Source organism: Xenopus laevis, chromosome 7S, assembly GCF_017654675.1.
Source record: "Xenopus laevis strain J_2021 chromosome 7S, Xenopus_laevis_v10.1, whole genome shotgun sequence".
NCBI lineage: Eukaryota > Metazoa > Chordata > Amphibia > Anura > Pipidae > Xenopus > Xenopus laevis.
Window position 1 is genome coordinate 87,716,989 of NC_054384.1, and position 16,994 is coordinate 87,733,982.

The following is a 16,994-nucleotide window of genomic DNA, read 5'->3' on the forward strand; positions in this document are numbered from 1 at the left end:
ATCTGTCACTTGGTAAATGAGGAACAGCAGATCCATTTCTCAAAATAATACTTCTGCTTCTTTTTTCTGTTCCTTATGGGTGTTTTTGTTAGTCTACTTCAAATTCTGCTTTCAGATAACATAACATATACAACGAATTCAATTCATTTTCTATATTCTTAACATGAGTGCACTATCTAACACATTCATGACAGCCATTTAGCGTTAAATGTTAAATATAATATTTTTGTCTGTATTCTTTTTCATTACATTATTTTTAGCTGTTCTTTTTACTTTGAAAATGAGTCTGTTTATTCCTGTCTGTCTATGATTGCTTTCTAATTCTCTCTCTCTGTTTCTCTCTTTATCTATCATCTATCTAATCTACATGTAATATTATTCTTCTGTTTAATAATTATTCACTAAAGAAAAATAGGAATGTTTTGCTCATCACTAATAATAAATTTTAGTGGTTTAATAATTTTACTGAAAAAAGCATTAAAAAAACCCCAAGGAAGCAGAGGCGGGTCAAGCTGACTGGACGCCTAAGACAACCTGGCTGATCATACTTGGCTTCCCTGTGCACGCTCGCAAAACGTTCTCTTGTCGCATTGGGGGGGATGCAAGCGAGTGCCGAGAGCGGCAGCAAGAACCTGGTCTAAGGGTAGGCAGATGACTGTTTTAGAGGTACTTGCCCTGCTCCCCCACTTCATTATGCCCTAGTCAGGTGTCTCTTCTGCCGACCCCTAGTTTTCGGCCCTGCAAGGAAGCCAATCACTGACTAAAGCATTTGGCAAAATTCCGCCATTTTGCAAATGTTTGTAGTTTTGTAAGCATTTCAGCAAAGTAAAAATGGATCACTTTCAATCTTCACTAATAATTGGCAAATTTTTGTGGTTTATTAATTTTACTGATGATTTAAGATTTAACCATTTATTTTATGTAATCCCTTTTGCATGGGGGTGAGTAATAACACTCTGCACTGCACTGCAGCACTGTTCCACCCCATTACACATTATAAATAGTGTTCAACTGTGCTCAAACCCATCAAAAGTGTTCTGAAGAGAAGGCACAGGTTTCAGATTTGATAAATGTCTCCATTCATTAAAGGACAAGGAAAGGCAAAAAAATAAAATCCCATTTTTACTTTCTTTAATGAAAAAGAAACCTATCTCCTATATACTTTTATTAAAAAATGTGTACCGTTTGTATAAGAAACCTGACTGTATGCGGTGAAATTCTCCCTTCTCTCCTTACATTTACTGTGGATAGGAATTGTCAGATGGTCCCTAACTGCTGAATAGGGAAACAATCATACTTATGAACAGCAGGGGGAGCCCCTGCCTTACTTACCAGCCATGCAGAATTCAAGCAGCTTTGTTTATGACGATCCCTAAGCAGCCCAGACCACACTGAGCATGTGCAGGGTCAGGGTCAGGCAAAGATGTTTAACAAAGTTACAAGATGACAGCCCCCTGTGGCCAACTTTGAAAGCATAAATCATTTGTTTTATAAGCCTTGTGGTGCAGTAAGTTCATGCTTATGTTTAGTATACAAAATACAGCATTTCTAGCCTTATTCTATTTTAGACTTTCCTTGTCCTTTAAAAATCTTCCAGACTGTCAGGGAAGTTTTGTTTATATCAAAAGATCGAATGGCTGGGAATCCTTTAATAAATCTGCCCTACAGTAATATGTCGGCTTATTTGGTATTAGACCTAATTTCCATTAAGGAATGCCTATTCCTTGCTAAAAAAAACCCCTAAAAAACTCATTACATGTAAAGACTCCCACTGCCCCACAATGGATCTCAGAGATTAAACACCACTTATAAAAGAACTTATATACAACACTAGAGGAGGCACTAAAAAATATGAAAATAATTTGGGATGAATGACTAGACTGGGTTACATAGGGGTAACATCGATCTTCTAATGCATTGCTTACCAATACAACTACTTCAATGCTTTATTGAATGAGTACTTCTATGACATTAACGGTACTTGATACCATTCTTGGTGAACTTCTATTGTACCTTCTTTGTTTACATGTGACAATTGTGCTTGGTGATACTGTTATAAACAATGGTAAACTGTCTGAATTAAAAATAAAATGTCTTGAAAGATGCCTCTATCACCTTCATCATTTATTTCAATAGCATCACTAATAAAAGACACCTTAGAAAATGCTGTGTGCATGACTACATTGAATTTTTTAATTTTTAAATTTTAAAACTTTGTACCTTATTAAGTCACTTCTACTCATGTCAGCAATGAAGGCTCTATGAGCGTTTCTTACTTTAAAACCTGTAATTATCTATATATCTATAAACTATCTGTAAACAGCAACCCTCTTAAAGGGAAAAACAAAAAATAAAACCCTTAATTATACCCAAACTGAACTGAGTAAACATGTACATTTTGTTCTGTATACTTTTATGTTTATATTTGCTCATACTTGTTTTTCTTAATCACTTCACTTGACTTTTTTTTAAAGTAAATTATTCAGTTTATGGTGTTTCATAATAGTCAAACTGTGAGATTATTACATTTGACTAAAGAACTAGGAGAAATATCCATGCTGTGTCAAAATATTTTCTTGCCTAGCAGTGTGCAGCCACCCGGTCGTGTGCTGGCAACATAAACAAGCAGATTTTTTTTTGCTGTGATTCTGTAGAACTTGATGCACAGTTTTGAGATGGTTAACGATCACTCAAATATGTTTGAAGAAAATATATAGAAACAGCAAATGTTACAGTTTGTAAAGATCAGTGGGCTCTATTCTGTTCCTTTGTTTGTATTTGATTGACCATGTGCTACCTAGAAACAGAGCGGGAGTGTTGCTGAAGTGAGATGTTTATGGCAAAACCATAAATGCAATGGCATAGAGGGCAATTTGAGAGGTCCTCTTGATCCATCTGCCACGCAAAGGCCATTTTGAATACAGGGGTGGAGAAAAGAATTTCTATCCCCAACCATTGACTAATAAGCAACACCCTTTCATGTTGCTCTGTTTCCTCAAAGCAGGTCCTGATTTTTATATTCCTGACCTGGAGGAACATTTTTGCAGAAGACTTAGGTTTACTCGAAACAGGTCTTTCTACAATCTGGCAATCCACATGGGGCAATCAAATATCCAATAACAGCCTTATTTGGAAAAGTTTGGGACATTTTTCATGCTGGTGCTGCTCCCAATCACATTTTTAGTCTAACTCAAGTGTTTAGAAGGTTGGGGGCCTCTGCTCTAATTTTCATATTGCCAATTAAAACCAAGGAAAGTCCTATAACTGACAACATATTCAATAAAATGTTCTTGCAAAATTCTGCTATTGAACAGTCAATTGACAATTCTGCAGCTAAGCATGGTAGCTCCTACTAAAATAAGATGACAGTATTGTTCATTGATTAATAATAAGAAAGATGTGAGTTCACATGTTGCCATATAGCTCAACTCTATTCATTTATTCAAATGTAGATGCACAAATCTTGTTACACAAATCTAAAATGCTTCCCATTATTGCCTAAAAGGACATTTCCTTTAAAAAGAAATGACTTAAAATAAACATTCATGTCAGCACTAATAAGGGCATCAATGATAGTAAGACAGAAGATTTATAAAAGAGTGGCAGGGACATTATTGAGCTGTTGTGGCTTATTTTGTATGCAAAGCAAGATGATCTTGTTAAAAAATGTCGTAGCTCAATTGCTGTACTCCCGGATTAGCTAATATTTCGCAAGCGTAAACTATATTATTAGGTAAATGTGACCTTTATCTTTGTTTAATCAGGTGTGAAGTTCAGTTTTCAAAATGTTTTGATTACAAAATGTCAGCTATAAAAAATCCACAAAATTGCTGATGACAATATTATTACATGTTATATGTACAGTATGACTAAAGTCTCTGGTAAGATATGCAAAAGTAGAATAGACTTTTTTTCTGCGGAAGGAAGGTATAATCTTTAAAAAAAAGAACATGTCAAATGTTATTAAAGGGCAACTGATGCCATAAATTATGTTTTATGATTGTTGAAGTATGACATGTAAGCTGCTGTCCAAATTCACACCTCCTATGCATGTAAATACCCCTGTTAATCACAGGCAAACATGGTGGCACAGACAATGGACCAATATCTATTACATACACATTCATTTAGAATATTGTTGTACTGTATATTTAGCCAAAATGGGAAGTAAGAAAATCTTAAATTGCAGACTACTTTGAAGTCAGTAGACACATTGTCTGATCAAGGGTCCAGAAAGCCTGGACATCTGATCCTCTCAATTACACTTCTACAAGGTGACTGATGATATAATACATCACTGAACAATATAACATATAACTTTACATTTCCTTGACTTTGGGACTAATTTTTTTTGCCTCATCTGCCTCAGCCTTTAGATTAGGTAGACTTTTTTTTAGACACCTAAAAAGGTTCTTGAGAACCTCTGTATGCTCTTTTCACTGTTTGCACAATACCCTTTTTTAAAATATAGGATAGAGAACCCAAGAGATGGAATGACCAAAGAGGTTCAGACTTCATTAGCAGAAGTAGGACAAAAGAACCTAAATTAAAAGAGCAGATACCTGAACTCCCCACTAGAATTAAGAAAGTACTGACTTTCACATCACAACTGAAATGCTTTGGAAGATGGTGTTGGGAACTACACTTTACTAACAATTAGTGATGGGCGAAAAATTTGTTTTTTCGGAAAATTGTTTTTTGACGCTGGCGAATTTTTGCCGCGAATTTTTGCGGGCGTTTCACGAATTTATTCGCTGGCGGCGAATCGCGCAAATTCGCTGCATATTTGCGCTTGGCAAATAAATTCGCCCATCACTACTAACAATTAAGAAGGGCTAAGGATTTCAATCATACACCTGAACTACAGCACAGTCTCCTTTAGTTTTTGTAGTTTTCAGTAGATTTAGAATGTGGAACTTGAAGTACCATTATAAGATTCATCTCGTATATTTTTTTTTTAAATTTACTGTGTGATTTTTTTATCAACACATAATTCGTGCTCATCGGCTATAACAATGTATGCTCTAATGCTCAAATCCTGGATTATAGAAAATAAAGGCAAATTTAAAGGATAGCTTTAAGATAAATATGGCTTGCAAAAATCTATTTTATGTACAGAAACTGTGTAGAATAAAATGGTGTCATTTGTCATTTTGATGACTGCAAGCACAAACTAAATATTTGAAATGTAAAAACAGCCAGCACAAAAACAGTAAAATCCAGAGAAACAAATGAAGTGCATTGGTCCCAAAGAATACAAATCTTTGTGGTTTATAACATTAAATGTCCATCGTATTATGGACCAAACGGAGAAAGCACAAAGATCATTCAATCTGTTAGTGATGTGTGTTGGCACATTGGCTGCCGCCTGCTGCTTGGGATGAGCTCTTATTGGGATTTCAGTGCTGGCTGCTGATAGTTTAGTAATTGCATATGTCATATTTGATATGATTTCCCATAAATGTTAGGAATATTCATGTGCAGAAGTGTTAGGAACACTGCAGATTCTTTCTTTTTTGCTACATCAGGATACAGATTGGCTTTTATAGTCTACAGCTCTCACAATTTCAGAGATTAAACATGTAGCAGTGACCTTTTGTTGGTAGCCCTTCAGCTCTTGCTGAACTATAATTCCCAGCATCCCTGAAGAATTGCTGTGAGAATTTGCAACCATTTAGACATCACTGTTGCTTGAGAATGATTCATCTTGAATGAACACAAATTGCACATTTTGATTCAATGGTGTAGTCATATAGTTAATTAGATCACTTGGGCTCAAAAAGTTTAACCCCTTAATGCAATCCCCCAAATCGGGGCTTATTTGCTTCAATATGTGAAATTACTGCTTGACCTAAGGTTTGTACCAATGGAAAGCTAGCAAAAGCTCCATCGCCTTTCCTTTGCTTGTAATGAAGGTTATTCTTTTATAGAATTTAATTAACAGATCCTGCACACTGAAATTGCTGAAGACAATGGTGGTACTGCAATAAAAAGATTGTTTTATCAAACCAGCAATTACATGATACACAATCAGCGCATATATCAATTACAAAAAAATCACATTATAAACATACCATCCAGCATAGCATAAAGGTTAGAAAGTGGATACTTCAGGCAAGGGAATAACCCAAACATTCCATCAAAAAGCCTTTGTCAAGTGAAATGATATTTTATTGTATTATACTGTATTTTATATAATATTGTATTGTATATTATACCATACTGGTAGTGGTCAATTCCTTGTTTGGACCACTGTTTGATCCTGATATCTAATTATAAATGTATGTATATGTGATGATCTTAGCCCAGAATGTCCTACATTTTCGTTGACTCTTTATTTATTCTATAATAATGAACGTGTGCTAGATTTGTGATGAGAAGATGGAAAGCTAAAGGGGTAAGGCAGAACCTGACTTTTTAGAACAATATATATGAAATTATAGGAACCAGCATATTGAGATATTTTTTTTACAAATGTATAGCATATTTTTAGGGGATGAACACAGTATAAGAGAGCATTTTTACCAAAATACTTATTATTGTGCCTGGCATGATAAATAACCCGAAATATATATTTATATTATATTATATATATATATATATATATATATATATATATATATATATATATATATATATATATATATGTGCATAATGTTTTCTCTAAATACATGTATTTTCTTCATTAACATCTCATTGAATATTACTATAGCCTCAGAAAAAGAAGAGCCCTTCGAGTTGCAGCATTACAGTTTTCTGTAGTCAAGGCATCTTTTGTTTTCTTTCTTTTTTTAGTTACCGTGCCTCTTGAGAATTGAGTTAAGTCAAAATCTAAGCAAGCCAATTGTATAGGTTGCATAACAAGAGTAAATTGATGTTGGTCTTCACATAAAAATACAAGATCCTCTTAGTCTTTTTGCGACTTTGCTTTTAAAAGTCCTATAATTGGCACTTAAAATTATTGTCTGTGAACCAAGTAAGGAAGGGAAGGAGTTTAGCCACAACATGTTCATTTACAAGTAGGACAATTATTGATTAACACTATAAGTGTATTATGAATATTACCCTTTAGAGAGCTATGCAGAAGATCTTATTTAAGAAAGTACTTAACTTGAAAAGTTAGCCCAATGATTTCTATTTTTGTACAGCTTAAATATTCTTTGCTATATGTTTATTGGGCTGTGAAATGATAGCACAACATGCAAGTAGGTATTGGGCCATTAAATGACTCTGCAATCTTTTATGCAATTCTAATTAATTGCTCTATAATATCCTTCAGCCCCCTAATAGCATTCTAATGGTTAGATGTATTTAAAAAAAAACATGCATTTACATAAGCAATGCCATGGTGTTGCTTATACTCTAATTGATTTTACAGAAACTCATCTTTATAGTTAAGTTTGATTTTGCAAATTTGGCTTCTAGGATGCTAGGTCTGATTTAGTAACAAATTGCACCTTTGCTGTAAATCCATTGCAAACAATCAGAAAATAGATTTGATTCATTCCAGTGCACTTATAATAATAAAAACAAACTTGTGATTGGTTGCTGTGAGTGTTGGTGCACAGTTGTATCAATCTGATGATAATTGTCGATAAAAATGTTGCACTAAAGCCAGCGCCCAAAACACCCAAAAACCTCTAAAACCACGAATCAAAGAAAGATCTATCACTTGTAAAAGGGACCATAGGCCATCGGCTTCTACATGATTTAGACAGGTTTTAGCTGGAGTATTTTAAGATTCGGAGTTGTAGCAGTTTTGTCGCATTATAAATCATCTTTTGCCTTTTTCTGCAACTTTTTTAATTTTTAGCATCAAAGAGCCCGACCCGAAAAAGTTGTGGTTTAATAAATCAGCCTGTAGTGTCAATTAGACTAAGTATAGTAAACTTTCTATGAAAAGGGTAATTACTGGAATGATGTTGGACTGTATTTAATCAAATGCTGCTGAAATCTAAATATATGATTCTCTTTGTATTTCCCAGTTGTCTAATGTGTTCCCACTGGTTTGTAATCCAGCATCATCCAGTAATATACACTGGGGGCAGATTTACATAGGGTCGAATATCGAGGGTTAATTAACCCTCAATATTCGACTGCCGAATGTAAATCCTTCGATTTCGAATATCGAAGGTTTTACCGCAAATAGTTTGATCAAACGATTTTTCTTCGACCTAAAAATTGTTAGAAAGCCTATGGGGGGATGGGGACCTTCCCCATAGGCTAACATGGCACCTCGGTAGGTTTTAGGTGGTGAAGTAGGGGGTCGAAGTTTTTTTTTAAAGAGACAGTATTTTGACTATCGAATGGTCGAACAGTCAAACGATTTTTAGTTCGAATAGTTCGATTAGAAGTCGTAGTCGAAGGTCGAAGTAGCCAATTCGATGGTCGAAGTAGCCCAAAAAAACGTTCGAAATTCAAAGTTTTTTTTATTCTATTCCTTCACTCGAGCGAAGTAAATGGGCCCCCAAAAGTACTAAAGATGAGTAGTGGCAGTGGACATGCATATCTGGAAACCCAGGCAAAAGTTGTGATCAGTTACAAACATAGGTTCCATTGTATTAGTTAATTATAGTTCTTATCTCAATGAGTTGGTAGAAAAAAATCTTAGTTTTAGAGCCCAAATATATGCTGTGATTCAAGATGTTCTTCAAGCACCAAAATAGGGAACATACACTAATATACAATTAGCACACTGGTGTTTGAGCTGCTAGAAAATTGGAGGGTCTTTGGTGGGAATTGGATTTCAGTAGCCGAAGGCAAACAGTTTGCAGGCAGTTAATGTTTGTTATAATTGCCATGCTGAGCAAAGCATCAGTTATCACTGGGGTGACAATTTTTCTATCCGGAATAATGATTTAAATAAGATAATAATAGTGTGATAGAGGGGAAGGAAGTTCAATATCCAGAGCAGGGCAGGGACATAAAATAATACCTCTTTGAAACTGATTTCTTTGGTGCTCCAAGCTCAGCATGGTGTTGATGAATTTATACAATGACACGGAGAAGACGGATGCTGCCCCACTTCTCTGATGCATACTTTTCACAGTGGTCGTAATTATCAAGAAGTGAGATATGCTGGGAAGTAATTGTTTATAGAAAAATATGAAAGATAGTACTTTTATAGTATTAGAAGCATTAAGAAGTACGTACTTTGATTGTAGAAAATAATCTTATAGTCTAGTACTGACACCTGGCTGTTCGACTGTAAAATTCTATTTTATATTTTATTAAGGGCAACTAAGCTTTAAGTTAATGGTACAGTGGCAAAAGTTTAGACCTTAGTTATAGGAAATGTTCAAAGATATGAATTATTGGATGATGTAGTCCTTTCGTTGTTTAGTTTGGTTCAACTTCAGAGTTAGGCACCGCCAGACCTAGTGACTTTCACAATATAAAGAATAGACTCTGGAGAACCAATTGCTGATTAGTGATTCATTTATTCAAAACCAGTGCACGACATGTTTCGGGCCCAGTGGCCCTTCCTCAGGTGCTCTGTACAAGCACCTGAGGAAGGGCCACTGGGCCCGAAACATGTCGTGCACTGGTTTTGAATAAATGAATCACTAATCAGCAATTGGTTCTCCAGAGTCTATTCTTTATATTATAGGAAATGTTCCCCTAGGCCTTTGTGTTTGTACGTGAGCAGTGTATTTGCTCAAAATAAATGGCTTGCATTCGACAGCCATTTGCATCATTAATGTTGTTGCGACGTTAAGCCACTTTTTTCCTGGCCTGCTTAGGGTTGTTATACCTGTACATAATGCTCTACTACCAGCATATAGGAGATATATGACCAAGAACAAAATTAAAACCTATCATCTAGGAGAGATTTTTACTCATATAGGTTGGATTTGAGCTGAAACTGAAGTCTTGTTCCTGGATCTTTCCTGGATTTAGTTTTCATATAGATCAATGTATGTATGCCCCACACATAACTTGTCTATAATATACCTAATTACAGTTTCTGGAAGGCTGGTCCATCCATTCATTCCCTTAAACAGCCTAAATAGAAGAAGTGTTACAATGTACTCTTGCAATTCCAAAAACAATATCACACCAATAGTAACAGGTGCAAGTACAGTACTTGTTTGTGGTTATCCAACTATAGTGTAACACTCTTATTTCATGCAGATCTTTTACTCTAAAAGACAGAAATATTTGTAATTAATCCCTCCATGTCTAGTCAGACTAGAACAAGGTTCTTCAGTTGGGGACCAAGAACTGAATGTGGTCCTGCTTTGAATATTTGTCCCATCCTAGTCTGCCTTAGAACATACAGCGCCGATCCTGTGGTAATTGCCGCCTGAGGCAGCTCCAGTAATGCCGCCCCCCAGCCCGATTACATTTCCGGGTGGGGAGGCAGCAATGCTAGTGCTGAGATCGCAATTGCGCTCTCTCGCCCTAGTAAAGCCGAATTTCCGGTTTAAAAATCAGAAATTCGGCTCTTAAAGGTACCAGGAGTGGCTTTTTGCCGCCCTGGAAACCTAGCTGGAACTGCCGTCTGAGGCGAGCGCCTCAGCTCGCCTCATTGGTGGATTGCCCCTGAGAACATAGTAGTTACATTTGTATGCCATTGTCATTTTGATACAATCAAACCATAAAATACATGATTTTTGGGCCAATCATCTCGTTAGATGAAGATGGGATAACACTGAACTAAAACTTCTGAAGAATTCTCAGTTGATCATGACCAGTTCAGCAATATATTTGAAAGACTTCTTTATCTGCCTTCTACATTTACGTTGCATTTCAGAATTGATTTATTGACTTTTAGGGGCTGATTCATTAAGGGTCGAATATCGAGGGTTAATTAACCCTCGATATTCGACTAGGAATTGAAATCCTTCGACTTCGAATATCGAAGTCGAAGGATTTAGCGCAAATTCTGTGATCGTACGATCGAAGGATTATTCCTTCGATCGAACGATTAAATCCTTCGAATCGAAGGATTTTAATCGAACGATCGAAGGAATATCCTTCGATCAAAAAAACTTAGGAAAGCCTATGGGGACCTTCCCCATAGGCTAACATTGACTTCGGTAGCTTTTAGCTGCCGAACTAGGGGGTCGAAGTTTTTTTTAAAGAGACAGTACTTCGACTATTGAATGGTTGAATAGTCGAACGATTTTTACTTTGAATCCTTCGATTCGAAGTCGTAGTCGTAGTCGAAGGTCGAAGTAGCCCATTCGATGCTCGAAGTAGCCCAAAAAATACTTCGAAATTCGAAGTTTTTTTACTTCGAATTCAGTGAATCGGCCCCTAAGTCTTTCATTTTTTCATACTTTTTTCTTATTTCATACTTTCTTATGCTTTTTTGTGTGGAACAATATTATAAATATTAACAAATCCTCAAAACATGTTTGTTATTTTTGGGTCTGTGAAAACAGTATGCAGTAGTCAAAACTCTAACTCCAGTCCTTTTCAATGGAAACGTCCTTACAAAGCAACAGTCATACTGTGGTTATGGCTGTACTTTATGTTGTAATGATGATTACTTCTGCATATAGATGTAACATTAATGTGTATAACCCCATAGCTCTCCAACATTAAAGTACAAACACAAAGTCAGGCTTCATGTAGCCTGTAACTGTGTCATAAATCATATCAAACCATAAAGAGCCTTCCCTGATTCAGGGCACAAATGCACCTGGGCGGAAGTAGGGATACAAGCAAAAACTTCATTTGCTCTGAATTTGCCCTGTTAAGGTGGTCCAAATGTGTCCCTAATTAATTGTGGTAGATTCCCCTTCCTTTTTTTCTTGCACTAACATCATAATGATATCATTGTGCCCTGTAAAAATGACTACAAAGCCAGCTATATTTTGAACCCTAGTCACTAAGGGGTTGAACAAATTAAAAAAATCAGAGCTTTACCAGAAGTATTGTTTCTCAGATGTTGTATTACCCAAAAACTATTAAACAAAACATTATCAGTTTTAAGGAACCCATTCAGGTTTATGATAATCACAAACCTGCCAAGTTTCCTCATAAACTGACTATTTGCCAGATTATCAATGAACTGAAATCACTATTTCATTCTAATGTGACCAGCAACTCATGAGTATGTTAATGTAATTGCAAAGAAATAAAGGCAAATTATATTGGGAGCCTTTGCACAATTTACATTTTGTTCCGAGGTGTAATTTCGCTCCACTGGGCCTTCACTATGAAGTCTTCATCTTTTTTCTTTACTAAAAGATCATGAAAACAAATATACCAGCACCATGTTCATTTAAATGACAGACACTGCCAATTTACTGGTAGCGAATCACAGGAACCCTCTCCAGATCTGCAAGTAATGGGCTGAATCATGCCCGAAAGCAGAAGAGATGACTTATGTTGGTGTCACCCACTGGCTTTTTATGGAAATTATTAATAAATCAGTAATTCCATCTGCAAAGATGTTGTTGTGTTTATAAATATTTAATCTACCTTCAGGTGTCCACATTTTTTTCCCAAAGCTTGATGACTTTGCTATCTGCTCAGGAGAACAGCAAAATGTATGAACTTATAAGAGTATAGGAAAAAGGTTAACAAACGGTTCATTTCATGGAGGAGGAAGCTTGTTTTGTCTGTTCATTAATCTTTGCAGAATAGTCTTGAGAGATTTGCAATGGAGTAAGAGGATGTAGACTTGTCAACAAAGCTGGCCTAGCATTTAAATAGGGCACAACACATTTATATTTGTTCCGTTAAAAGCAAAGCCAATTTCTTTCTGAATGGGAAACTGTGATTTGATATTCATGAAAGCTCTGGTTTCATGTGCGGAGGCCAATGAGTACATTTAACCAAAATGTTCTTTGCACATCAGCATTGTAAATATACTGTATCTTCACCATTCAATGATGAAGAAAGAACAATTTATACAGGTATAGTATCGGTGTCTGATTGAGATGCCAGGGGCCCACCAGAAAACCTTAAACTGTGTACCCACTTTCCAAACTCTCCTCCTCTCATCACTCAACCTCTTTATTCTCCTAGTCTTTTATCTCAACATACTATACTCTATTCTTCCATTATTAAGCCTCATAAAGAAATAGGGAATGGCCATGAAATAAGCCAAATGATAGAAGCAACTTACATCTGGGCCCACCAGGAGTTTTCCAGTTATCCCAGTGGGCCAGTCCGACACTGTATAGTATCTATTATCTGGGAACCCATAATCCAGAAACTCCAAAATATGGGAATATCATGTCCTGTTTAAGCAAATGATTCTTATTCTCTGTGTTTCCCTTTTTTTCTGCAATAATAAAGTGGTGGCAACACAATCCTATTGTTTTTTTTTTTAATGTTTACATTTTTTTAGTATCCATAAGAAATGGTGCTCCAAATTATGTAAAGTTCCCTTATCTGGAAAACCCCAAGTCTGAAGCATTCTGAGCCATATCTATATTAACCTATTAACAGTGTCAAAGGGATACAAGATGTGCATATTTGCATGGGGAAACCCAAGTTTTATAAATGGATTTATCTTCATATTATATAAGGACTGTACAATCAGCAGCTGTCTGGTTCCTGCTGAATAACAGTTTTCACATCCTTGTATCCTTGGCTGCTTTGGCTTATTAGGGCTGTTGTTAAACAATTGTTAAGGATAGCTGTTTGAATATTCTGACCTTATAACAGTATTTATTACTTTTATTTAGTAATTTACTGTAGTACCCCAAGTCATCGGAGTTTCCTCTGCCCAATTTGCGCAAGGTTTTTATGTGCATCACCAACGCTTGCTAATTTTGTGAATATTTTGTTCATGTAGTTGCTGTATGTTTTTCCTTGTGTAGTTGTCTTGTGCAGGGGCATTTCTGGAGTTTTCTCTGCCTGAGACGGCCTTTCAGATGCCGCTCCCCCTCATACTCAGTGCTTACTATTTCGAGCACAGGAGTAGGTTGAGGGGGCCACATCACTAGTCTGATTTAAAAATCTGAATTTTGACTCTTTAAGTTACCAGGAACGCTTTTTGCCGCCCCTGGTAACCTGTCGGCCTTGACCCTTTCAAAATTACACTAAAGGATATTAAATCAGATTTTGGACCAGATTCAATTCATTCAGAAAAATGTTTATCACATGAAAAGTCATGGACGTTCAAATTGACATGCAATTCACTTCACAAAAACATAACAGTTTATCACGTGAAAACTCCATTGAAGTCTATGGGAAAAAAAATATAAACTGAGGGCCAGATTCAATTCAGTGAGAAGAATATTTATCAGGTGAAAACTCATGGACAATATTCAATCTGAGATACAATTTAATTCAGAAAAAAAATATCTCTATTGAAGTCTAAGGGGGATAACTGGAAGTTTTTTCTCTTTGAATTGAATCTCTTCCATGAGTTTTCACGGGATATACCACGAGATAACCCTTTTCTCACTGAACTGAATCTGGCCCTGAATTTAGAGAAAAGTTTTTTTCTCCTCAAATTGAATCTCATCCATGAGTTTCCACGTGATAAATCATGAGATAACTTTTTCTCACTGAATTGAATCTGGCCCATTGATTTAATTATTGTTGGCAAAAAAGGGGTACATACACACAATTAGGGGCACATTTACTAAGGGTCGAATATCGAGGGTTAATTAACCCTCGATATTCGACCATCGAAGTAAAATGCTTCGACTTCCAATATTGAAGTCGAAGGATTTACCGCATTTACTTTGATCGAACGATTAAATCCTTCAAATCGAACGATCCGAAGGATTTTAATCCATCAAACGATTTTCCTTCGATCAGAAATTGCTAGGAAAACCTATGGGGACCTTCCCCATGGGCTAACATTGGTGCTCGGTAGGTTTAAGGTGGCGAAGTAGGTGGTCAAAGTTTTTTTTAAAGAGACAGTACTTTGACTGGTTGAATAGTCGAACAATTTTTAGCTCGAATCATTCGATTCAAAGTCGAAGTTGTAGTGGAAGGTCGAAGAAGCCAATTCGATGGTCGAAGTAGCCAAAAAAATACTTCGAAATTCAATTATTTTTCATTCTAATCCTTCACTCAAGCTAAGTAAATGTGCCCCTTAGTGATTAGCAAAAAAAACCGTGAAATCGGAAAGTTCACGAAAAAAAACATTTTCAAGAAAAAATCGTGCAATTCGAACGGTTTCACAAAAAAATTGTGAAATTTGAAGGTTTTCACAAAAAAATCATGAAAATCTGACATTTTCACGAAAACTCTTGAAAATCGGAAATTGACGCCGGCAAATTTTCGCAGGAGATTCTATTCACCAATCACTAATCACAATGCAAATTTTCCTGAAACTTCCACTCACACTGTTTTAGGCAAAATTATCTGAGCTGGTCCATAGAAGACAAAATCCAAGTTGGAAGTTTTAAGATCTGGTGGTTATTTTTGAGTTATTGGGATATTAGAATAATTATCTATGTATAGAACTTAAAGGAAACATTATAATAAATACTCTGTTTGCTCCAGCACTGTAACCCATAGCAACAAATTAGTAGTTAACTTCTGCACACTTACTAAATATTCCTATTGAATGGCATTGACAAAACATATATTTTATGGCAGTAGGAAGACCCACAAAAAAACTGCTAAAGCCATCAAAATGCAGAAATTGCATAGAGCCAACTGGAAAACAAATATTTGGTAGGTCAGTTTTCTTACAAAGACTTTTCCACTTAGGGGCAAATTCACCAAGGGTCGAAAATCGAGGGTTAATTAACCCTCGATATTCGACTGGGAATTAAAATCCTTCGACTTTGAATATTGAAGTCGATGGATTTTAGAGCAAAAACTGCGATCGAATGATTGAAGGAATAATCGTTCGATCGAACGATTAAATCTTTCGAATCGAACGATTCAAAGGAATTTAATCCAACGATCAAAGGATTATCCTTCGACCAAAAAAACTTAGGCAAGCCTATGGGGACCTTCCCCATAGGCTAACATTGGGTTCGGTAGGTTTTAGATGGCGAACTAGGGGGTCGAAGTTTTTTCTTAAAGAGACAGTATTTCGACTATCGAATGGTCGAATAGTCGAACGATTTTTAGTTTGAATCCTTCGATTCGAAGTCGAAGGTCGAAGTAGCCCAATCGATGGTCGAAGTAGCCCAAAAAACACTTCAAAATTCAAAGTTTTTTTACTTCGAATCCTTCACTCGAGCTTGGTGAATTGGCCCCTTAATCTAAGTTTTCACTTATCTGGGTTACAGATCAGTGGGAGCAATTCAATGAAACCCTGGGCACAAGCACTTAGAGGCATGCAAGTGCAGCCATTGCTTTTCATTTAAAAGCACTTGCATCCAGAGTCTGGCTACATGAACTGGGCTCATTTATAAACACTGGGCAAATTTGCACCTGGGCAGTAACCCATAGCAACCAATTAGTGAATGGCTTTTTTACAGGCAACGGCAGGTTGAACATTGGGTTTCCACCATTTCTCAATGTAGTCAAAAGCAGCAAGGCAAGAAAAAAAATAATAAAAAAAACCTCTCAGCATTTTTGTATGTTAACTTTGAAATGTTGTACAGTTAAATACATTGCAGTATCATTGATGATGCACTTGAGCACTGTGGTACTCATTAGAACAACATTAAAGGGGAAGGAAACCTAGTCAGCGCAAACCCCCCCCCCGTTTGTTGCCCACCCTCCCTCCTCCGCCCTGGCCTACCCGTCCCGCTGGGCAAATGCCCCTAACTTGTTACTTACCCTTCTGCGCAGGTCCAGTCCAGGGAGTTCACCGACGACATCTTCTTCCACGCGATCTTCTTCCTGCTGTGAACGGCGCATGAGCAGTAGGATCATTTCGCCAGTACGATCTACTGCACATGCGCGTGACTTGTGGCGCATGCGCCGTAGATCCGTACCGGCGAAATGATCCTACTGCGCATGCGCCAAAACGCCGTTCACAGCAGGAAGAAGATCGCGTGGAAGAAGATGCCGTCTGTGAACTCCCTGGACTGGACCTGCGCAGAAGGGTAAGTAACAAGTTAGGGGCATTTGCCCAGCGGGACGGGTAGGCCAGGGGGGAGGAGGGAGGG

General features: G+C 36.7%; 1 protein-coding gene across 9 annotated transcripts in view; it reads left to right on the top strand.

Annotated features, from left to right (window-relative positions):
• The window catches only part of LOC108697250 (calmodulin-binding transcription activator 1), a 1,304,230-nt gene that overhangs the window by 235,203 nt on the left and 1,052,033 nt on the right, over positions 1-16,994 (top strand). The window lies entirely within an intron of this gene.